The following is a 15,899-nucleotide window of genomic DNA, read 5'->3' as shown; positions in this document are numbered from 1 at the left end:
TCACTTGAGAAACTGTCTTCTTCTCTTGATATTATTATTAAAGGATCTACCGTTTAATCAAACAGGTTATCTGGCGTCACTACTTATTGCTTGGTTAAACAGCAACTTTACATTTTTCATTTTAAATATCGTATTTCTATTGGCGACCAAGGGGCGACAAGGGGGAGTTATTTTGAAATTAATTTACAGGAAAGTAATGTTTTATAGCATATTTCCGAAAACGATGGTTTTGTAATTTCACTATAATTAATAGTTGTTTCCCTACTATGTTTTCTTCAAATCGAACATGTTTTACCAATTTTTCAAAGAAAACATCGCCATTCATGTCTACGCGATAATCTTCCGTCCCAGAGGACTCAGATGTCAATAAACCCTCTTTTAGGAAACCACCTTCAAACATGAAAGCTTGGTGAGTACTAGTAATATATTTATCTTGCCATATTTTTGGTATTACATAACTGTCCTTAATCAACGTCTGATCAATATGTAAAAAATATTCTGCTCCATGCCGTGTCGTTTTATCCTTTTTCTACTTTATTCAAGGAATATCGTCCTCTTGTGCATCAAAATTCGGAGTATAGCGGATATTTCCTTTTCAAAACAGAAAGATTGAATTTTGTTACAAATCGCATATTTTTTGTCAACAATAAGGAACTTCCACAGGTTACTGTAATACTTTTTATAAAACTTTTGGAATCCTCCTGCGTGGATTTATGTTGACTTGAACAACAAGCTCTGAAGAAGTCAACAGGATGATTGGCGAAACGTTAGCAAGTTCGAGTCAACAAAAACCGACGCAGGAGGAATCCAGAAGTTGCCTTTCTTACCTTCAATAATTTAAATAATTACAGCTTACTTTCATTGGAACGAATGTCGATGATTTACTCGCCTCTTTGTTAAAATCGTTATTATTAAAACTTTTGATACACCATATTCATTACCTTCATGAAATATTGTCAAATTTATATGGTTTTACGGGTTATTTTTTAACTTCCGTTTTATTTCGCCGCACCATTTAGAAACGGACTTAAATTGGAACTGATCGTTCAGATTTAACTATGTTAAATGATTTCCTAACTTACCCTTGATATTTAATCGAGTCAAATGCGAAAACGTTCGTTTTATCGATACCATCTCGGCGAGTGATCCTTCCAAATACCATTTCGTTTCCGTTTACTCTTAAACTCAACTTAATATTACCGTAACACGAAATTGACGTGTGAAAATTGGTATCGTTAACGTTACGCAAAAAATATTTTGAGTCATGCGGGGGCACATAAACACGACTTTCGGCTAACGACTCGCATAAAGTTACGCAAAAAGTCGACATGTTTCTTATATTTTTTTAATGGGGCTCGTTTGTGGTTAATTGGACGGGTTAATAATTCCGGTGGTAATAAAATCGAGAGACATGCAGCCCGGATCAAATTTGCGCAAGCACGTCATCGTAAACTGGTGCAGGAATATTAATAAAAAGTTTATTGTAATAATAAACACAAACGTAATGGTTATCCGGCCCACGCCTCAAACCCATTTTACCCCAAGCATTTGAAATACACTGTAAGCAATTCAATACATCATTGTATAATACTAAGTTTAGCGAAAGGCGCTTCTAAACGGACAACTATAGCAGAGCCAGTTAAATTTAAAAAAAAAGATTGTGGATTCGACCTTACTGTAATAGGCATAAGATATTGTGTAAATGTACTCTATTAAACAAATCAATAATCCAATTAGACTATTGTAAAGATAAAAGTGCTTGAAAACTAGTTAAAAAATTATTTTTTAAAAATGTTCCGGATAACAGTGTCATGGATAACGCATGCTATCACAACCGCCTGCACCAAGAAAGCACCAAATTCATCAATTAAAAAAACCATCAAGGACATTTGTTACAAAATTATCTTTATTTTGAATCCAGTTACAAGAATAGACAACTTTTGAATAGCAACCTCATAGAAATTTTTTGACACCAAGCTAGTCACTTTAAGCCACTTCAAGTCCACTTTAAGCAAAATATTTATTTAAAAATGTAATTAATACCTTTTGAAAACTGGAAAAGGCAGTACAGCACATTTTAAAATTTGAAAATTCTTACATTTAAACATAGAGCCAATTGTAATTAATGTTCATGACGATTCTGAGAGGGAAATACAATTACATTCTTGATAAAATCTTAGTTATTTAGGTAATTATTGATAATTTGTTTACATTTAGTGTCATCGTATTTTCTGTTAGTACTGAAATTATAATGAAATGAACATAATATAATATTCAATCTTTATATTTTTAAAACACCATAAAGGTCCGCCTCCGATTTTCTGTCCTACAGTACCGACCGCTCATTGTCGTCAAAAGTCAAGATATAGAGACAAAGTATACAAATTCGTAAAATCCAGCAGTCCGTTCGCGAATGCAAACATCCTAAGCATGCGCATTGGCGGTATATATTCTGATTCCACTACACCATCTGTGTGAAAAGAACAAATCAATTTATTTGACGGACACATCCGAACCATCATCAATTTTAAAGCTTCATTAAATAGTGAATAAATATCAAACTTCACGTTTAAAAACAAGCTTGCTTTCAAAAAATCGTCACTAGACGGGCTAAGTTCGTAGCGCGTAGCGCGGAGCAGCTTTTTATTATAAAAGGAAGGAGCTTCGCGGCTTCGTGTTGTAAAGGGACGCATTGCTTTTCTATCGTGCTCCTGCGGCCCACCATGGAACTTTCGCAAAATCGATGTAATTTAATTGTGCATGCATCCTGTATAAAATATCCTTCACATCTCGTCGAACTTCAAAGTTACAGTAAACATAGGTAAATATTAAAAAACAAAAACAAAAACGGAAATTTTTAGAATATTTTAAATTTTTTGCTCATAAACGACGCACCCTGTATATGATACAATCATTGTTCGAAGTAGAGGTTATAGCCCTTGATTTTCCACGCATGGTTTTTTGGAGAAAATAAGGTTTTTCTGAAACCATGCAGTCCGCCGTAATAATCAACGACGTCATCGAGTCTTGACAGCCCCCGAAATAAAGAATTCAATATGAATTTTTTGAAATATCCCGACCAGCGTATGTGTCGTAAATTGTAATTGTAAATTGTAATTGTAAATTGGGACGCTACCTAAATATTATTAAGGAGGCTTGACGGAAAATTTCTGTAATTTGAAACATCTGGGAGTGTCATAACCGATTTTAAATGTATTGACCAAGTAAGCAATTGGGTTTTCCTGCATTTAAAGTAAAAAAAGGTAAAAAGGTAATCCTTAGAGCAACTTTATATAAGTCGCATACTCAAAATTTTTTCTCTTTTGGAATCGTGAAATAAGTAGCACTCAATGCAGTTAGTATTCGATTCTTCATGCCATTCATACGCAAAACAAATGTAGCTCCGCCTATTAATTTTCAGTGCACATACGTCAAACCAAACCAAAAATTCCCAAGATGTCCTGACAAATCATAACACACACACACACACACACACACACACACACACACACACACACACACACACACACACACACACACACACACACACACACACACACACACACACACACACACACACACACACACACACACACACACACACACACACACACACACACACACACACACACACACACACACACACACACACACACACACACACACACACACACACACACACACACACACACACACACACACACACACACACACACACACACACACACACACACACACACACACACACACACACACACACACACACACACACACACACACACACACACACACACACACACACACACACACACACACACACACACACACACACACACACACACACACACACACACACACACACACACACACACACACACACACACACACACACACACACACACACACACACACACACACACACACACACACACACACACACACACACACACACACACACACACACACACACACACACACACACACACACACACACTATAATATATGCATGTGGCTCATCATGCCGGCACCCACAGATGCCCGGTATTTCAGGAGGCGCTTCAGAAATTGGCAAAGAAACAAACATGAAGATACTGCAGCTCAATTTCAACCATTCTGAGGCGGCGCATGACCTGTTCATGCAAGCCGTACGAGAATTAGAGCTAGACATAGCACTAATAACTGAGCCGTACAAACATCTAAGTAATCAACCGTGGGAATGTGACAGCACATCTAAAGCTGTCGTTTGGTCATGTGGCAAGCTCCCTTTCCAGAACGCAGTCGACAACAACAACGCAGGCTTTATAGCAGCATCAGTACAAGGCGTCCGGTTCTATTGAAAGGAGAAGAACAAATGTCCACTAGAAGAAAGCAGAAGATATAAAATCTTAAGTACCAGAAGGAAGAGCAGCTTAAGTACCAGAAGGAAGAGCAGCAGCTAATTCCTTCCTCTGCGATATAATGCCTAAAAGGCGGGTCCGCGGGGGATAAGAGGATAGAAGATAAGAGGTTTTAGGGTTTAGTGAGTAGGGGCACTAGAGCCGAGTTTTTATTATAACTCAGTGTCGTGTGTCGAGTCTCACATATCCGTAAAAAGGATTCCCCCCTCTTAAAAAAACACACACACACACACACACACACACACACACACACACACATTTCAAATTGAGATAGATAAATAAAAGCAATAAAATATGAAGATGATCAAATGCGTGACAGAAACCATTCCGCAATTTACCTAAAGGAAGTAAATGTAAAATAGCTGCGTTAAGTTCAGAGCAATTTGCTTAAATTAAATGTAAACACGATTTATGGACATTGTTCAGAGATGCGATCTCTGTCGTTGATATTGCCTTTACAATTCAATGAGAACTTGGCGGAAAAAAATATTCTAAGTCGTACGTAAAATTAGTAATGGTTGGGTTGCATTTTTGATGTTGATATGGCTTTAAAAAATAGTTTGTTCGGTTCGCGATTCAGTACCGTTATGGATTCATCTTTCATCTTCATCTTAGTACCCAAGTTTTTTTCCAAGTGATGTATAAAACTAAATCTATGAATTTTCAGACATATTTTTTTAAATGGAACATCCTGTATATTATATATGTGTTGAATAGAATATTTTATTCCGATTACAATGATGCAACACAGTTTATATTTTAGTCCACTCGTTTTTGACAAACAGGCAAAAATTTCAAAGAGTGCCCTGACTGACAAATAAAAATATGTGTATGTTTGACATATTAGTTAACAACGTTGATGGTTGATGGATATGCTTCAAATATACGTTCTGAATAATAAAAGTGCAACCGCAGCTCGTCGTCAGTATATTAGACTTTATCCAGAGCTCCGAGCAGAAAACGGTAACGTATTGAATGCTAAAATGCTATGCCTGAATTACAATGATTTAAATAAATAAAATAAGGCAAACATATTAGGATTCTATGAAGCCCGTCCAGTTTCCCCTATTACTAGAGTATATGAAGAGACAGGTATTTCTCGGGGTTCAATCCACTCATTTTTGAAAGAATATAAATATGATGCATTTAAATTTCGTCAAACTCAAAAACTAAGTGCAGAACAATGTTAAAGGAGGATGCAGTTTTGTTTGGATTTTTTAAATAGACGTAATGAGAATAATAATTTTTTGAAAAATATTTTATGGACTGATGAAAATTTGTTCTCTAAAAGAAAGGGTTGTAATAGACAAAATACGCGATATTGGACTTTAAATAATCCTAGACAAATATACTAAATAAAAACCCAGGGGGTACCAACCAATTAATATATGGTGTGGTGTCATAGATGGGAATATTTTGTAGATCAATAGTTAACTGGAGATCATTACTTGCAAATCTTACAGAACCAAATAAAACAATATATAGAATATTTACTCCTAAATATATCAGCGCTGATTATATGGCAGCAAGCCGGTACCCCTTCTCACAATGTTGTGCAAGTTAATAATTTTCTTAACATGGAATGGAATATCCCAGTAGTTGGGATAGGGAACTGCGGATCTATGGATTGGCCAGCCAACAGCCCCGACCTAACTTTAATCTAATTTTTTTAGGGGCACATAAAAAATCACGTGGACACAACTTGTAATAATGTGGAATTTCGGCAAAGGATTTCGCAGGCTTTCAATCAGTTAAGAGATAATCCAGAAACCTTACTAAATGCAATTACAGCAGTATTTAGAATAGTTAAAGAATTTTTTACTTTAGTGGGTCTTGTCATTTTTAGTGTTTTGCTCTACTTTAATGTGTAAATAATTATTGTTGTTGCAGTCAGTCACGACACTCTTTGAATTATATAAAAATGTGTGAACAAGATTTCTATTAAACACATATATAACATACAGGGTGTTGCATTTAAAAAAATATGATGTAGGCTCATATGACAGTAACTTAATAGTGTTTTGTTTTATACGTCACTTGGAAAAAATCTTGTCTACTAACTCTACATTTTGTTATTTTGTTTACCCTGATATCTCTAAAAACAAAAAAGTTACAGCCAATTAAAATGTTACCAAGAAAAATTGAATGCACGATACAACGCAATTTATGGTACTTTGCCTTCTGCAATATTTGATTGGCTCTCATGTAACTACTACAGATATAGAGGCCCTGCCTACACTGGTCACTGACAGTAAGTTTGCGCGCTGCATTTTCTCAAAATATTTCTACATCTCGTTAAGTTTTCTGAAAAAACGAGTTAAGTGTGTGGACAGCCATGTTTAGCAAAAAATTACCGGAAAATCATTACCTTCTCTACGAATATATCAATTCCGCCTGCGGCCTATTAATTTTTAGCGTGGTAGCTAATAGCTATAGGTTGTATTCTACGACCAGAAATATAGTGCATTGATTGCTTTGACGTTTAAATTATTTCACAGTACCTTAGCCGCAGACCTTCGCAGGACCGTGGTAAAACCCATTCCCATGTTTATTCTGCATTAAGTAGGACTTGCCTGCAATGGACCGTAACGAATATTTGTACAAACCTGAAATTAAGCTATTATCTTCATTCGGGTTTAAAGGCCGTCGTCGATTGGAATTACTTCCTAACGTTTCGCTAGCACGAGTGGCTAGCTTCTTCAGAGGTCCTTCCATCTCCGATGTTGGACGTCATCGGAGATGGAAGGACCTCTGAAGAAGCTCGCCACTCGTGCTAGTGAAACGTTAGGAAGTAATTCCAATCGACGACGGCCTTTAAACCCGAATGAAGATAATAGCTTATCAACGGGCCGCGAAAGCCTTAACCAATTTATCAAACCTGAAATTTTTATTTGAAACGTAAATGGACCGTTTTAAATTTGATTAAGCATTGATGCTGCGGGGTATTTTCGAATAAGTAGAAGGGTTTATTTTAACATTAGGTGATATGTATCGTCCTTAAGAGTTTAACCTAAATTGCAATATGTTCGTATATATTACGGAGGGATTTGAATGTGATCCTTCCAGTAAATACGTACCCTCCAAAGCTGTTTCACTGGATAGTTCAAAGGGTAAGGGTAAGTACCTGTACTATATTTATCTTACAGGTAAGTTTGAAAATAATCATTTTTATCTTGTGTGCCTGTCGATTAACAACATTCTTCTTCTTGTATTCTTCTACATAGTTCTTCGATTTGTAAACAGCAAGAGTCTTTTTTAAGACTATAGGTTATATTTGCGATAGATAATGGTACGTCATAAGAATACAGGTAAATATTTATTAAAATATTACAATTAAACAGTTTTTGACACTTTAAAATGCGGAGACCGTGGAATGAAGCAGATGTTCCCCTGTTAGAAGAAGACATGGAAAAACGCAGAATTTGAAGACGAAGTGGAGATGGTAGTCGAACCTAATGAAACGGATCCATTTCTCTTCGGATGCTAAACAAATTGTTTTGAATGTTTACAATTTTATAAGAAATTTAGGAAGGCGAAGTAGGAGCAGCAATAAAAATAAGTGTCATAGAAGAGTACACCAAAGGTGTTGCATAGTATACTTTTTCTACGACCGTCACGAAAAGATCACAATTTAACAAATTAAAAGTTTGTAGTTTATTAAAAAAAAAGACTGTAATTGGAAAAAAATCATCCAAGGATAGAGCTTTTAAGAGCAGGTCGTAACCTTCAATTCTGTTTTGTTTGTACTGATGAGACATGGATATTTGAAAATCGTACAATTGGTCTTGGCAAGATATTAATATAAAAACTATAAAAACCACTAAAGTTCATGTGAACGGTACGTAAAATTTCTGTGGGAAACTTATATTATAAATGTCACTTTACTTACCGACTAGTCCACTAGATTTTAATTGGAGCTTATAGCACGTAGTATTTAAATTGTCTGATATATTGCACAACACTTTTCTGTGCATTAGATTTTAGGGAACATTTTCGTAAAACAACACGAATACATTCACTGATATGACCGTCAGAATTGACAAACGTCAATATTGAAGGCGTGGGAAATATCTCCGAAAACATCCTATTGCTCCCAAACCCTTGCGGTAAAATCCCAGAAATGTCTCGGATCCGTGGGAAACGAAACTGACGCGGTAAAGTGACGCTTCCCGCATTGTAAAGTGACGCTTCCCGCATTATAGATCGGCGCGTAATTAGGTATTTTACAGACGAGAGTAGAAAAACATATTTATTTATATCCCGCTTGGTAGTGTACTATAATTCTGGTCTACCTTGATTTAATAGACAATCAACAATTGATTTTGCTAGTTTGAAAGCACGATACAAAAATGTCTTCTGCGGTGGACCTAAACACCACCTTTTCACATTACAATTTAAATAGGTAAGATAATAAAATAATGTTGTTTCGCCATTTTCCACAAACCACACAAACTGTTTAACGGACCTGCGAATAATGCTTTGTTGTTTATGCAGGTAGATTCAGTTGGCCAAAGGTTCAAAGGTAACACTATAACGATCGCGTTTCTTCACTGTCAGCAGCGCCACCATCGGAGAAAAAATTCTCTATTTATATAAAAAATACGTACGACGTAATACGTTAAGTTGTCTATTGCCCATTGGCATAAAGGAAGTGCGATGGGGTAGTTGATAAAAGACCAAACGTTAGACAGTTATTGATCAGAATGAATTTTTTTCATGACACAGAAAACCAGAAAACAAAATACAAAATGTTATTTATTTCTATTTTTTCATGTTCCCTGTTTTTATGTAAGAAAAAATGAACCGAAACCCCAAAACATGGTAAATTGAAAGTAAGTTTATTGTATAGTCCAGGGGTCGCCAACCTGTCGATCGCTAGCTGCCGCTGGCTCGCGGAGGCAATGCTGGTAGCTCTCACAACGATTTTAATTTTAAAAATACAAACTGCAGAAATCATAGAAGCTTCAAAATTCCACAATTAGTTCAAAATTAACAAAGTAGCTCAACACATTTAAAAGGTTGGCGACCACTGGTATAGTCAAATAAAATGCTTATATTATAGTGCTTTTTGCCTACTGTTTATTACTCCAAAACCGCGGCCCCTTATAGAACACCCTGCCGAGCAGACCCATACCCCTAGCCATTCCAGGACCGTCGTAGGAATTTATCTACCTACACTAACAAGCGGGATACAAGTATGTTTTCCATCTTTTTCGCCGAGCAATTCTTGAAACATGTACATAAAACAATTAGTACAAAGTAACAATTTATTACGTTATATTTCATTGCATTTCTACACACAACAATCGTTACTATCGCTACTGTCGTCACCTAGTCGCTGTGGATAGATATTTCCTTCTTTTAGTTTTTGTTTTTCACAGTTAGATCAACTTTGTACTTATATTTTAGCGACCTCTTGCCGAATTACGTTTATCGCACTATCACTAAATTTTGGTGCAGTGTTATTTCTTCTTATATGCACTTTCAACTCAGACCAAATCATCTCAATCGGGTTAAATATACAATGATACAAGATTTCATGTCCGTTTGGTTGTGCTATTGAATCGATTTTGTAGTCTTTATTAGAATGTTTTATTTTTAATAATTCCGGAAGTTGTTTTTTCGTCTCGTATAGCTCTCTTCAAAATATAAATCATTTTCGTACAGAAATTCTGTAATTTCTTCTTTATTTGAAGAAGTATTTTTTGGCCGAATGATACGAGGCATTATCCAACACAATAACAGTGTTTGACGACAGTTTTGGCAAGTTTATGTTCAAACCAAATGTTTATTAATTGTTTGGAACTGAAAATCCATTTTTTTAAAAGTACGCAACAATTCTTTGGCACAAGTAATGTGTAAGTCTATCAGTAATTTTTTATGCAGTTCTTCTAGTGTTAAAACACTATTTGCTTTATAAGTGTCGTAGATTTATTCTCACTTTTCTCTTGATTATTCAATTCAAAATAATTTGTTTAGCATTCGAGGACAAAGGGATCCGTTTTTTTTTATTTGCTGAGTTAGTTCGTCTTCTAAATTGTCATTAGGTTCGACTATTATCTCCACTTCGTCATCAAATTCTGCGTTGTGTTCCATGTCTTCTTCTAACAGGGGAACATCTGCTTCATTCCACGGTCTCCGCATTTTAAAATGTTTAATTGTAATATTCTGATAAATATTTATCTGTATTCTTATGACGTACCTTTATCTAGAATCTATAATCCTTAAAAAGGCTGTTGTTTACAAATCTAAGAACGATGTAACTATCTTGTTAGTCGACAGACACTCAAGACAAAAATGATTACCCTTACCGTTTGAACTATCCAGTGAAAACAGCATGGCAGGGTCAAAGCTCGAGAATCAGGTACATAAACTTACTGGAAGCATCACATTTAAATCCCTCCGTAATATATACGAACATATTGCAATTTAGGTTAAACTCTTAAGGACGATACATATCACCTAATGTTAAAATACACTCTTCTACTTATTGGAAGACACCCTGTAGCAATAATGCTTAATCAAATTTTCAACGGTCCATTTACGTTTCAAATAAAAATTTCCAGTTTTTATAAATATTCGTTACGGTCCATCTCAGGCAAGACCTACTGCGTCCTGCGAAGGTCTGCGTTTAAGGTACTGTAAAATATTTTAAAACGTCAAAGTAATAAATGCACTATATTTTTGGTTGTACCATAAAATATTTTTATTTTTTAGGGATATCTTTTAATATAAATAGATTTTTTTACAATAATTCAAATCCAATCACTTTTTAGCTTCATTATATGTGTAATGTAGAGTACATATTACAAATTACCAATAGGCAAATTATGTGTTCAGGATCCCCGAAATTTGCTTTGCTATCCTCGTAATTCAGAAACTACGAACGATAGAAAAAAAAACAAGAAAAATTGCATAATTTCATCTATATTTTTCTTATATACGGGGTTTTCCGTTGAACTAAACAATGGAAAACAAACTCTAATAGAAGTTTCGCTGTTCGATTTGATGAGATTATTTTTTTACTTTTTTTTTTCGCTTTTTGTTGCGTTTCATATTTTTTTATCATTGAACATATAATTTTGAATCAACTGTACTTATTCTATTCGGCATTAAAGTATACTAAGAGCAACCAGGATCAATATACCCTTCATATTAATGTTTGCCACCATCTCACCAGAAACAGAAATGATATGTTGATTAACTATTCAAGAGTTGCAAAGACTAGAAATTATAAGAACTATTATGGACCTAAATTCTTTAATCTATTGCCTCTAAACGTCAGAGAGCTGCCGGAGAGACAATTCTCTATCAAGGTCAAATTACTTCTGCTCGATAGGGCCTATTACTCATTTGATTACTTTTTTACCAATTTTAATAATGGTTAGCGTTTTCTGTGTTAGGTCGCGGTGCCTTTGTAATTATACATATATGTAGATTTTTGCTAACTTGTGTAGAACCGTAGGGTTGTCAACGTCAATAAATTATTATTATTCAAGTTTCCCGCCACCCAACGCCAGACAATTAGTTCGTTCTGTAGTTCACGGTGGGGCTCTTTTTGCATCAGTTTTCTTTCCGAGGCATACTTAATTTATTGGTGAACGTCAAATTTTGCTGTTCAGTCGAACCCAACGCCGCGCAAAATACTTGAATAAATCATAAACCTAGAAGACCGTGAAGGTCGTTTCCATATTCAGAATTCTCATTCACAAAATGCCTTCCCAACGTATTATTTCCTTAATATATTTCAACGTTAATTGCAATTAGCATCCAATTATGTAACGATACGGGTTGCGTGGATTATTAGATTCGACGGGTCTCGAACCGAAAGGTTTGGTACGGTCGCATGTCTAAATACCAATTAAACAATTAGAGGTAAACGGATAATCACTCCATCGTGAAACGTAGTTTTTCGTAGACCATCTTACTTATCATTCGATCGACCAAACGATTTACTTCAATTTTTAAAGTTAATAATAAATTTAATGATGATTTTAATTAATATACATAATATTGACGGAAAAAAGAGGCCTTTAAGGATTCCTGGTTTGTTTTGTTTGCCCCATAGATTTCGTCTATAGGTTAACGTCAAAGTCCGTTATGCAGTCGCACCTAGATTTGTCTTTGCCGGACTAGTTTAGGCAAAATCCAAAGTTATTCGTTTTTTTTTTTACTTTGCTTGTGTTGTAGTACGACAATCTTAGGTTTGCCAAATGTGTTCACTTCAGTGGCGTTCAAAGCACCAGTGCTACAAGTAACGACGATAACGATGAGAAATTTGTAGCATCAGTTTGTCTACTTTGCGCAGAAAGGATTGAGAATTCAAGTAGATAAGATGAAACAGTTATCGCAAAAAAGGGTCATGAAATTCAGGGAATAACAGTGCCAGTTTCGAGGTTAGACAGTTACAATGGTAATCGAGGTGTCTTAATAATAATTAATAGAAAAAACTGCAGATGATTTGTACAAAATCGTCACTACACATGGTGAAATCAGTTGTCGATATGTATGGAACCATATCCAAAGCTTCCAGAAACAGGAAAATGTTTCAAAAACTGACCAACAAAATGCACTACTAACTCTTGTAAATGGAAAAGATCAATTGTACAAGATTCCTTTTATAATATTATTGCAGTATCATTTGTTTCTGTTTTCTGTAGTAATTTTTTATAACTTTTTGTATTCACATCCTCTCCCCATAAATGTTTTTGATCCAAATGGCAATTATAGTTTTAGAAACTGCAGCACAAAGGATTTTTGGAGCCGAGCGGTCTTTAAGCCTTGAATTTTGGGGTCTTCCTACTGATCTTCTTCCCTGTACTTTTCCTAAATTATGAACCGAAGTAATTGGTATCTCCCATTTCTTGCAACATGAACATTAATTATTGAAGTTTTCTTTTCTCGATGGTGTTCAATAACAATGATTAAGTTTCTAGTTACTGGTGATCCGTTGTATACATTCGAATCATTCGTCTGTAAAGGTACAATTCGTACTATCTGAGGAACTAGGACCCAGCTCTCGCACCAATAGAGCAAGACAGAGAATATCACCATATCATTCGTTTCGTTATCATCGTTTGTATAGATTGGAGCATTTGGAGCACTCCTTTTTTGATCAGTATGTCTTCAGATGCTGTTGGTGTTGCTTTATATCTATGGTAACATTACCGTACGACATTACATGCAAAGTAAGAAATATCGAATAATTTCTTATCTATCCTTAAGTAGGCCGGCAATGCAGACTTTGCTTGAGCAAACCTAGGAATTTTTAATAGAAGAAGTTTCTTGGACCGTCCTGTGTATATTTTCTTCAAATTCTCTTGGATATTCGGTCTCTCGTTTTTTGTTTTCGAGAGAGAGATAAACAAATATATATAATTTTCGAACAATATATTCAAACTATCGTGACCCCCTGTAATTACATCATCTAAAAATATTACAAATCTATTTTAACCGAACACGGGTCACGCAAATACGCCATGCGAACTAGGCCGTTTTCTTAACCAAACGGCGTCGCAACGAAAACATCTTGTTGTGCGCACGCGCCCGTTCGCAAATACACGCAGAGAACGATCGAGATAAAAATCAGGGAGCCTTGGTTATGCAGCCGTTTGGGATTCAACTGTCGAGTGTTCGCCACGGCCATTCTTCTGCCGACGATGATGGATCTGCTGACCGTGACTCGTGAAGATGTTTTTCGTGGATTAACTCGTCAATCTAACGTTTTGTTATGACATCGGGCCCCCGGTGGGTAGATTCGCTGCAGCCGTTTTCACTTTCACGCTGGCTCCAAACGTTCGAAGATGTTTGTTGTTACCGAAAACGCGAGAGGTCAAAGATGCCGATACAGATACAGAGTCTTTTTATTCGCAAGAATTGATAGTAAACAGAAATTGCAACACGTTGAAGTATAGTTGAAGTATACTTTTCATACTATTGGAAGTTTTGTAGTAAGATATGCACCCACAAATTCGCTGGGTTCAATAATGGTTAAAGTTGTTCAACCGCTCTGTTAAAAGCAACACTAGCTGACAAAGCGCCAAAACAGCACTTTCGATACCAAAACCAAAGTTATTTAAATAGCCGCTTACAGTTAGTCGATCACTAGCAGAGGCAAATCAGATTATGGACAGACATGGTGTGGTGTTCTACAAGGGACTCTGCCTTTGCTACTGTTTAGCATTTGCAAGAGCAATATTAATAACTATCTTAGAATTGCACAACCCTGCTGATGATGCTTTATTTATTCATTTCTTCTAACAGTGATTCACAAGTAAGGTGGAGGACCTGGATAGATTCGTGGAACTCTCTACCAGGCATAATTTGACGATCGACTCTTCAGTGTTGATTATAATTTTCAGCAGTTGGTCTGTCCGTCTCTGCGACACAATTGTGACTATGAAAATTCGAAAAATATGGTAGTAACCCTAATAGAAAAGAAAATACAATGTCCTCCTCCATGCTAATTTAATGTAAAATTATTTTTTATGAAAAGGGGTTAATACATTAATACATGGTTCGAATACTCAAGTTGCCCTGAGTCACCACATGTGCAGAAAACGTAAGATAATATGAAGGAAGTAAACCCCCTTGAGCGCCATCTTGAACTGGTTTACAACTTTAAATATTAAATTTTTGGGAAAGATTTATTTATTTTTGCCACCGAAAGAAGAAATACCGAGTTCTAATTCGGAACAACTAAAAGTCTAATGTGACTTCCTACATAGCTATAGAGCTATATCTAAGTACATCTCTCTACAGCTTTGATTGGTAGGCGCAAGGGCGGCGTGGTTAAAGAAAGTTTTAATATAAAAATTGGGAATGCACTGATAGCGCAAGAAATCTAGGCCTGCTGATTTATACTGATTTACAGCAACATGTGAGCAATATTACATTTCAATTATGCAGATGTAGTTTAGGTGCCGTAAATAGTGTCACCCAGAACAATATCGAAAGGATTCAGAAATATTGTTCGCGTATAATGGTTGGTATCAACTAATCTCCCATAGGTCGATTGATTGCAGAAAGAAATCTTCATAATCTGAATCTAAGGTTACCGTACTTACTACTTACCGTATATCGTTAAGGGTCATTCGCCACCCAAACTCAAAAAGTCAATTAAAACTCACATTTCTTTTCCATATCCTTTTGCTCTCTCTTATAGCCAAATGTGATGATTATTGTTGAATACAAATAACAGGTAACGAGATCATTAAACAAATTCATCAAAGAGAATTGTTAAAAATTCAATTTCGTCTGTGGCTTCCATGTAAGTTTTGATATTCTGTAACTCAACGTAGCTTCCTGCTAATCACGTGATAGATATGTCTGTGGTAGGTTCTTCTAGAGCATTCGTGTTCCACCCCATTCCAAGATTCCACTCCTGACATCAATGAGCGCATTCTTGACACCATGCCAGACGCAACTGTCTATGTCTACAGCTTATGGCATTGCCAGCCGTGAATATTAAGAAGAATAAGATATAATTCTTCGCGATCATTG

Source organism: Cylas formicarius, unplaced genomic scaffold (genome assembly GCF_029955315.1).
Source record: "Cylas formicarius isolate icCylForm1 unplaced genomic scaffold, icCylForm1.1 PGA_scaffold_2__14_contigs__length_35257938, whole genome shotgun sequence".
Lineage (NCBI taxonomy): Eukaryota > Metazoa > Arthropoda > Insecta > Coleoptera > Brentidae > Cylas > Cylas formicarius.
Note: the sequence above shows the minus strand (reverse complement) of the source record.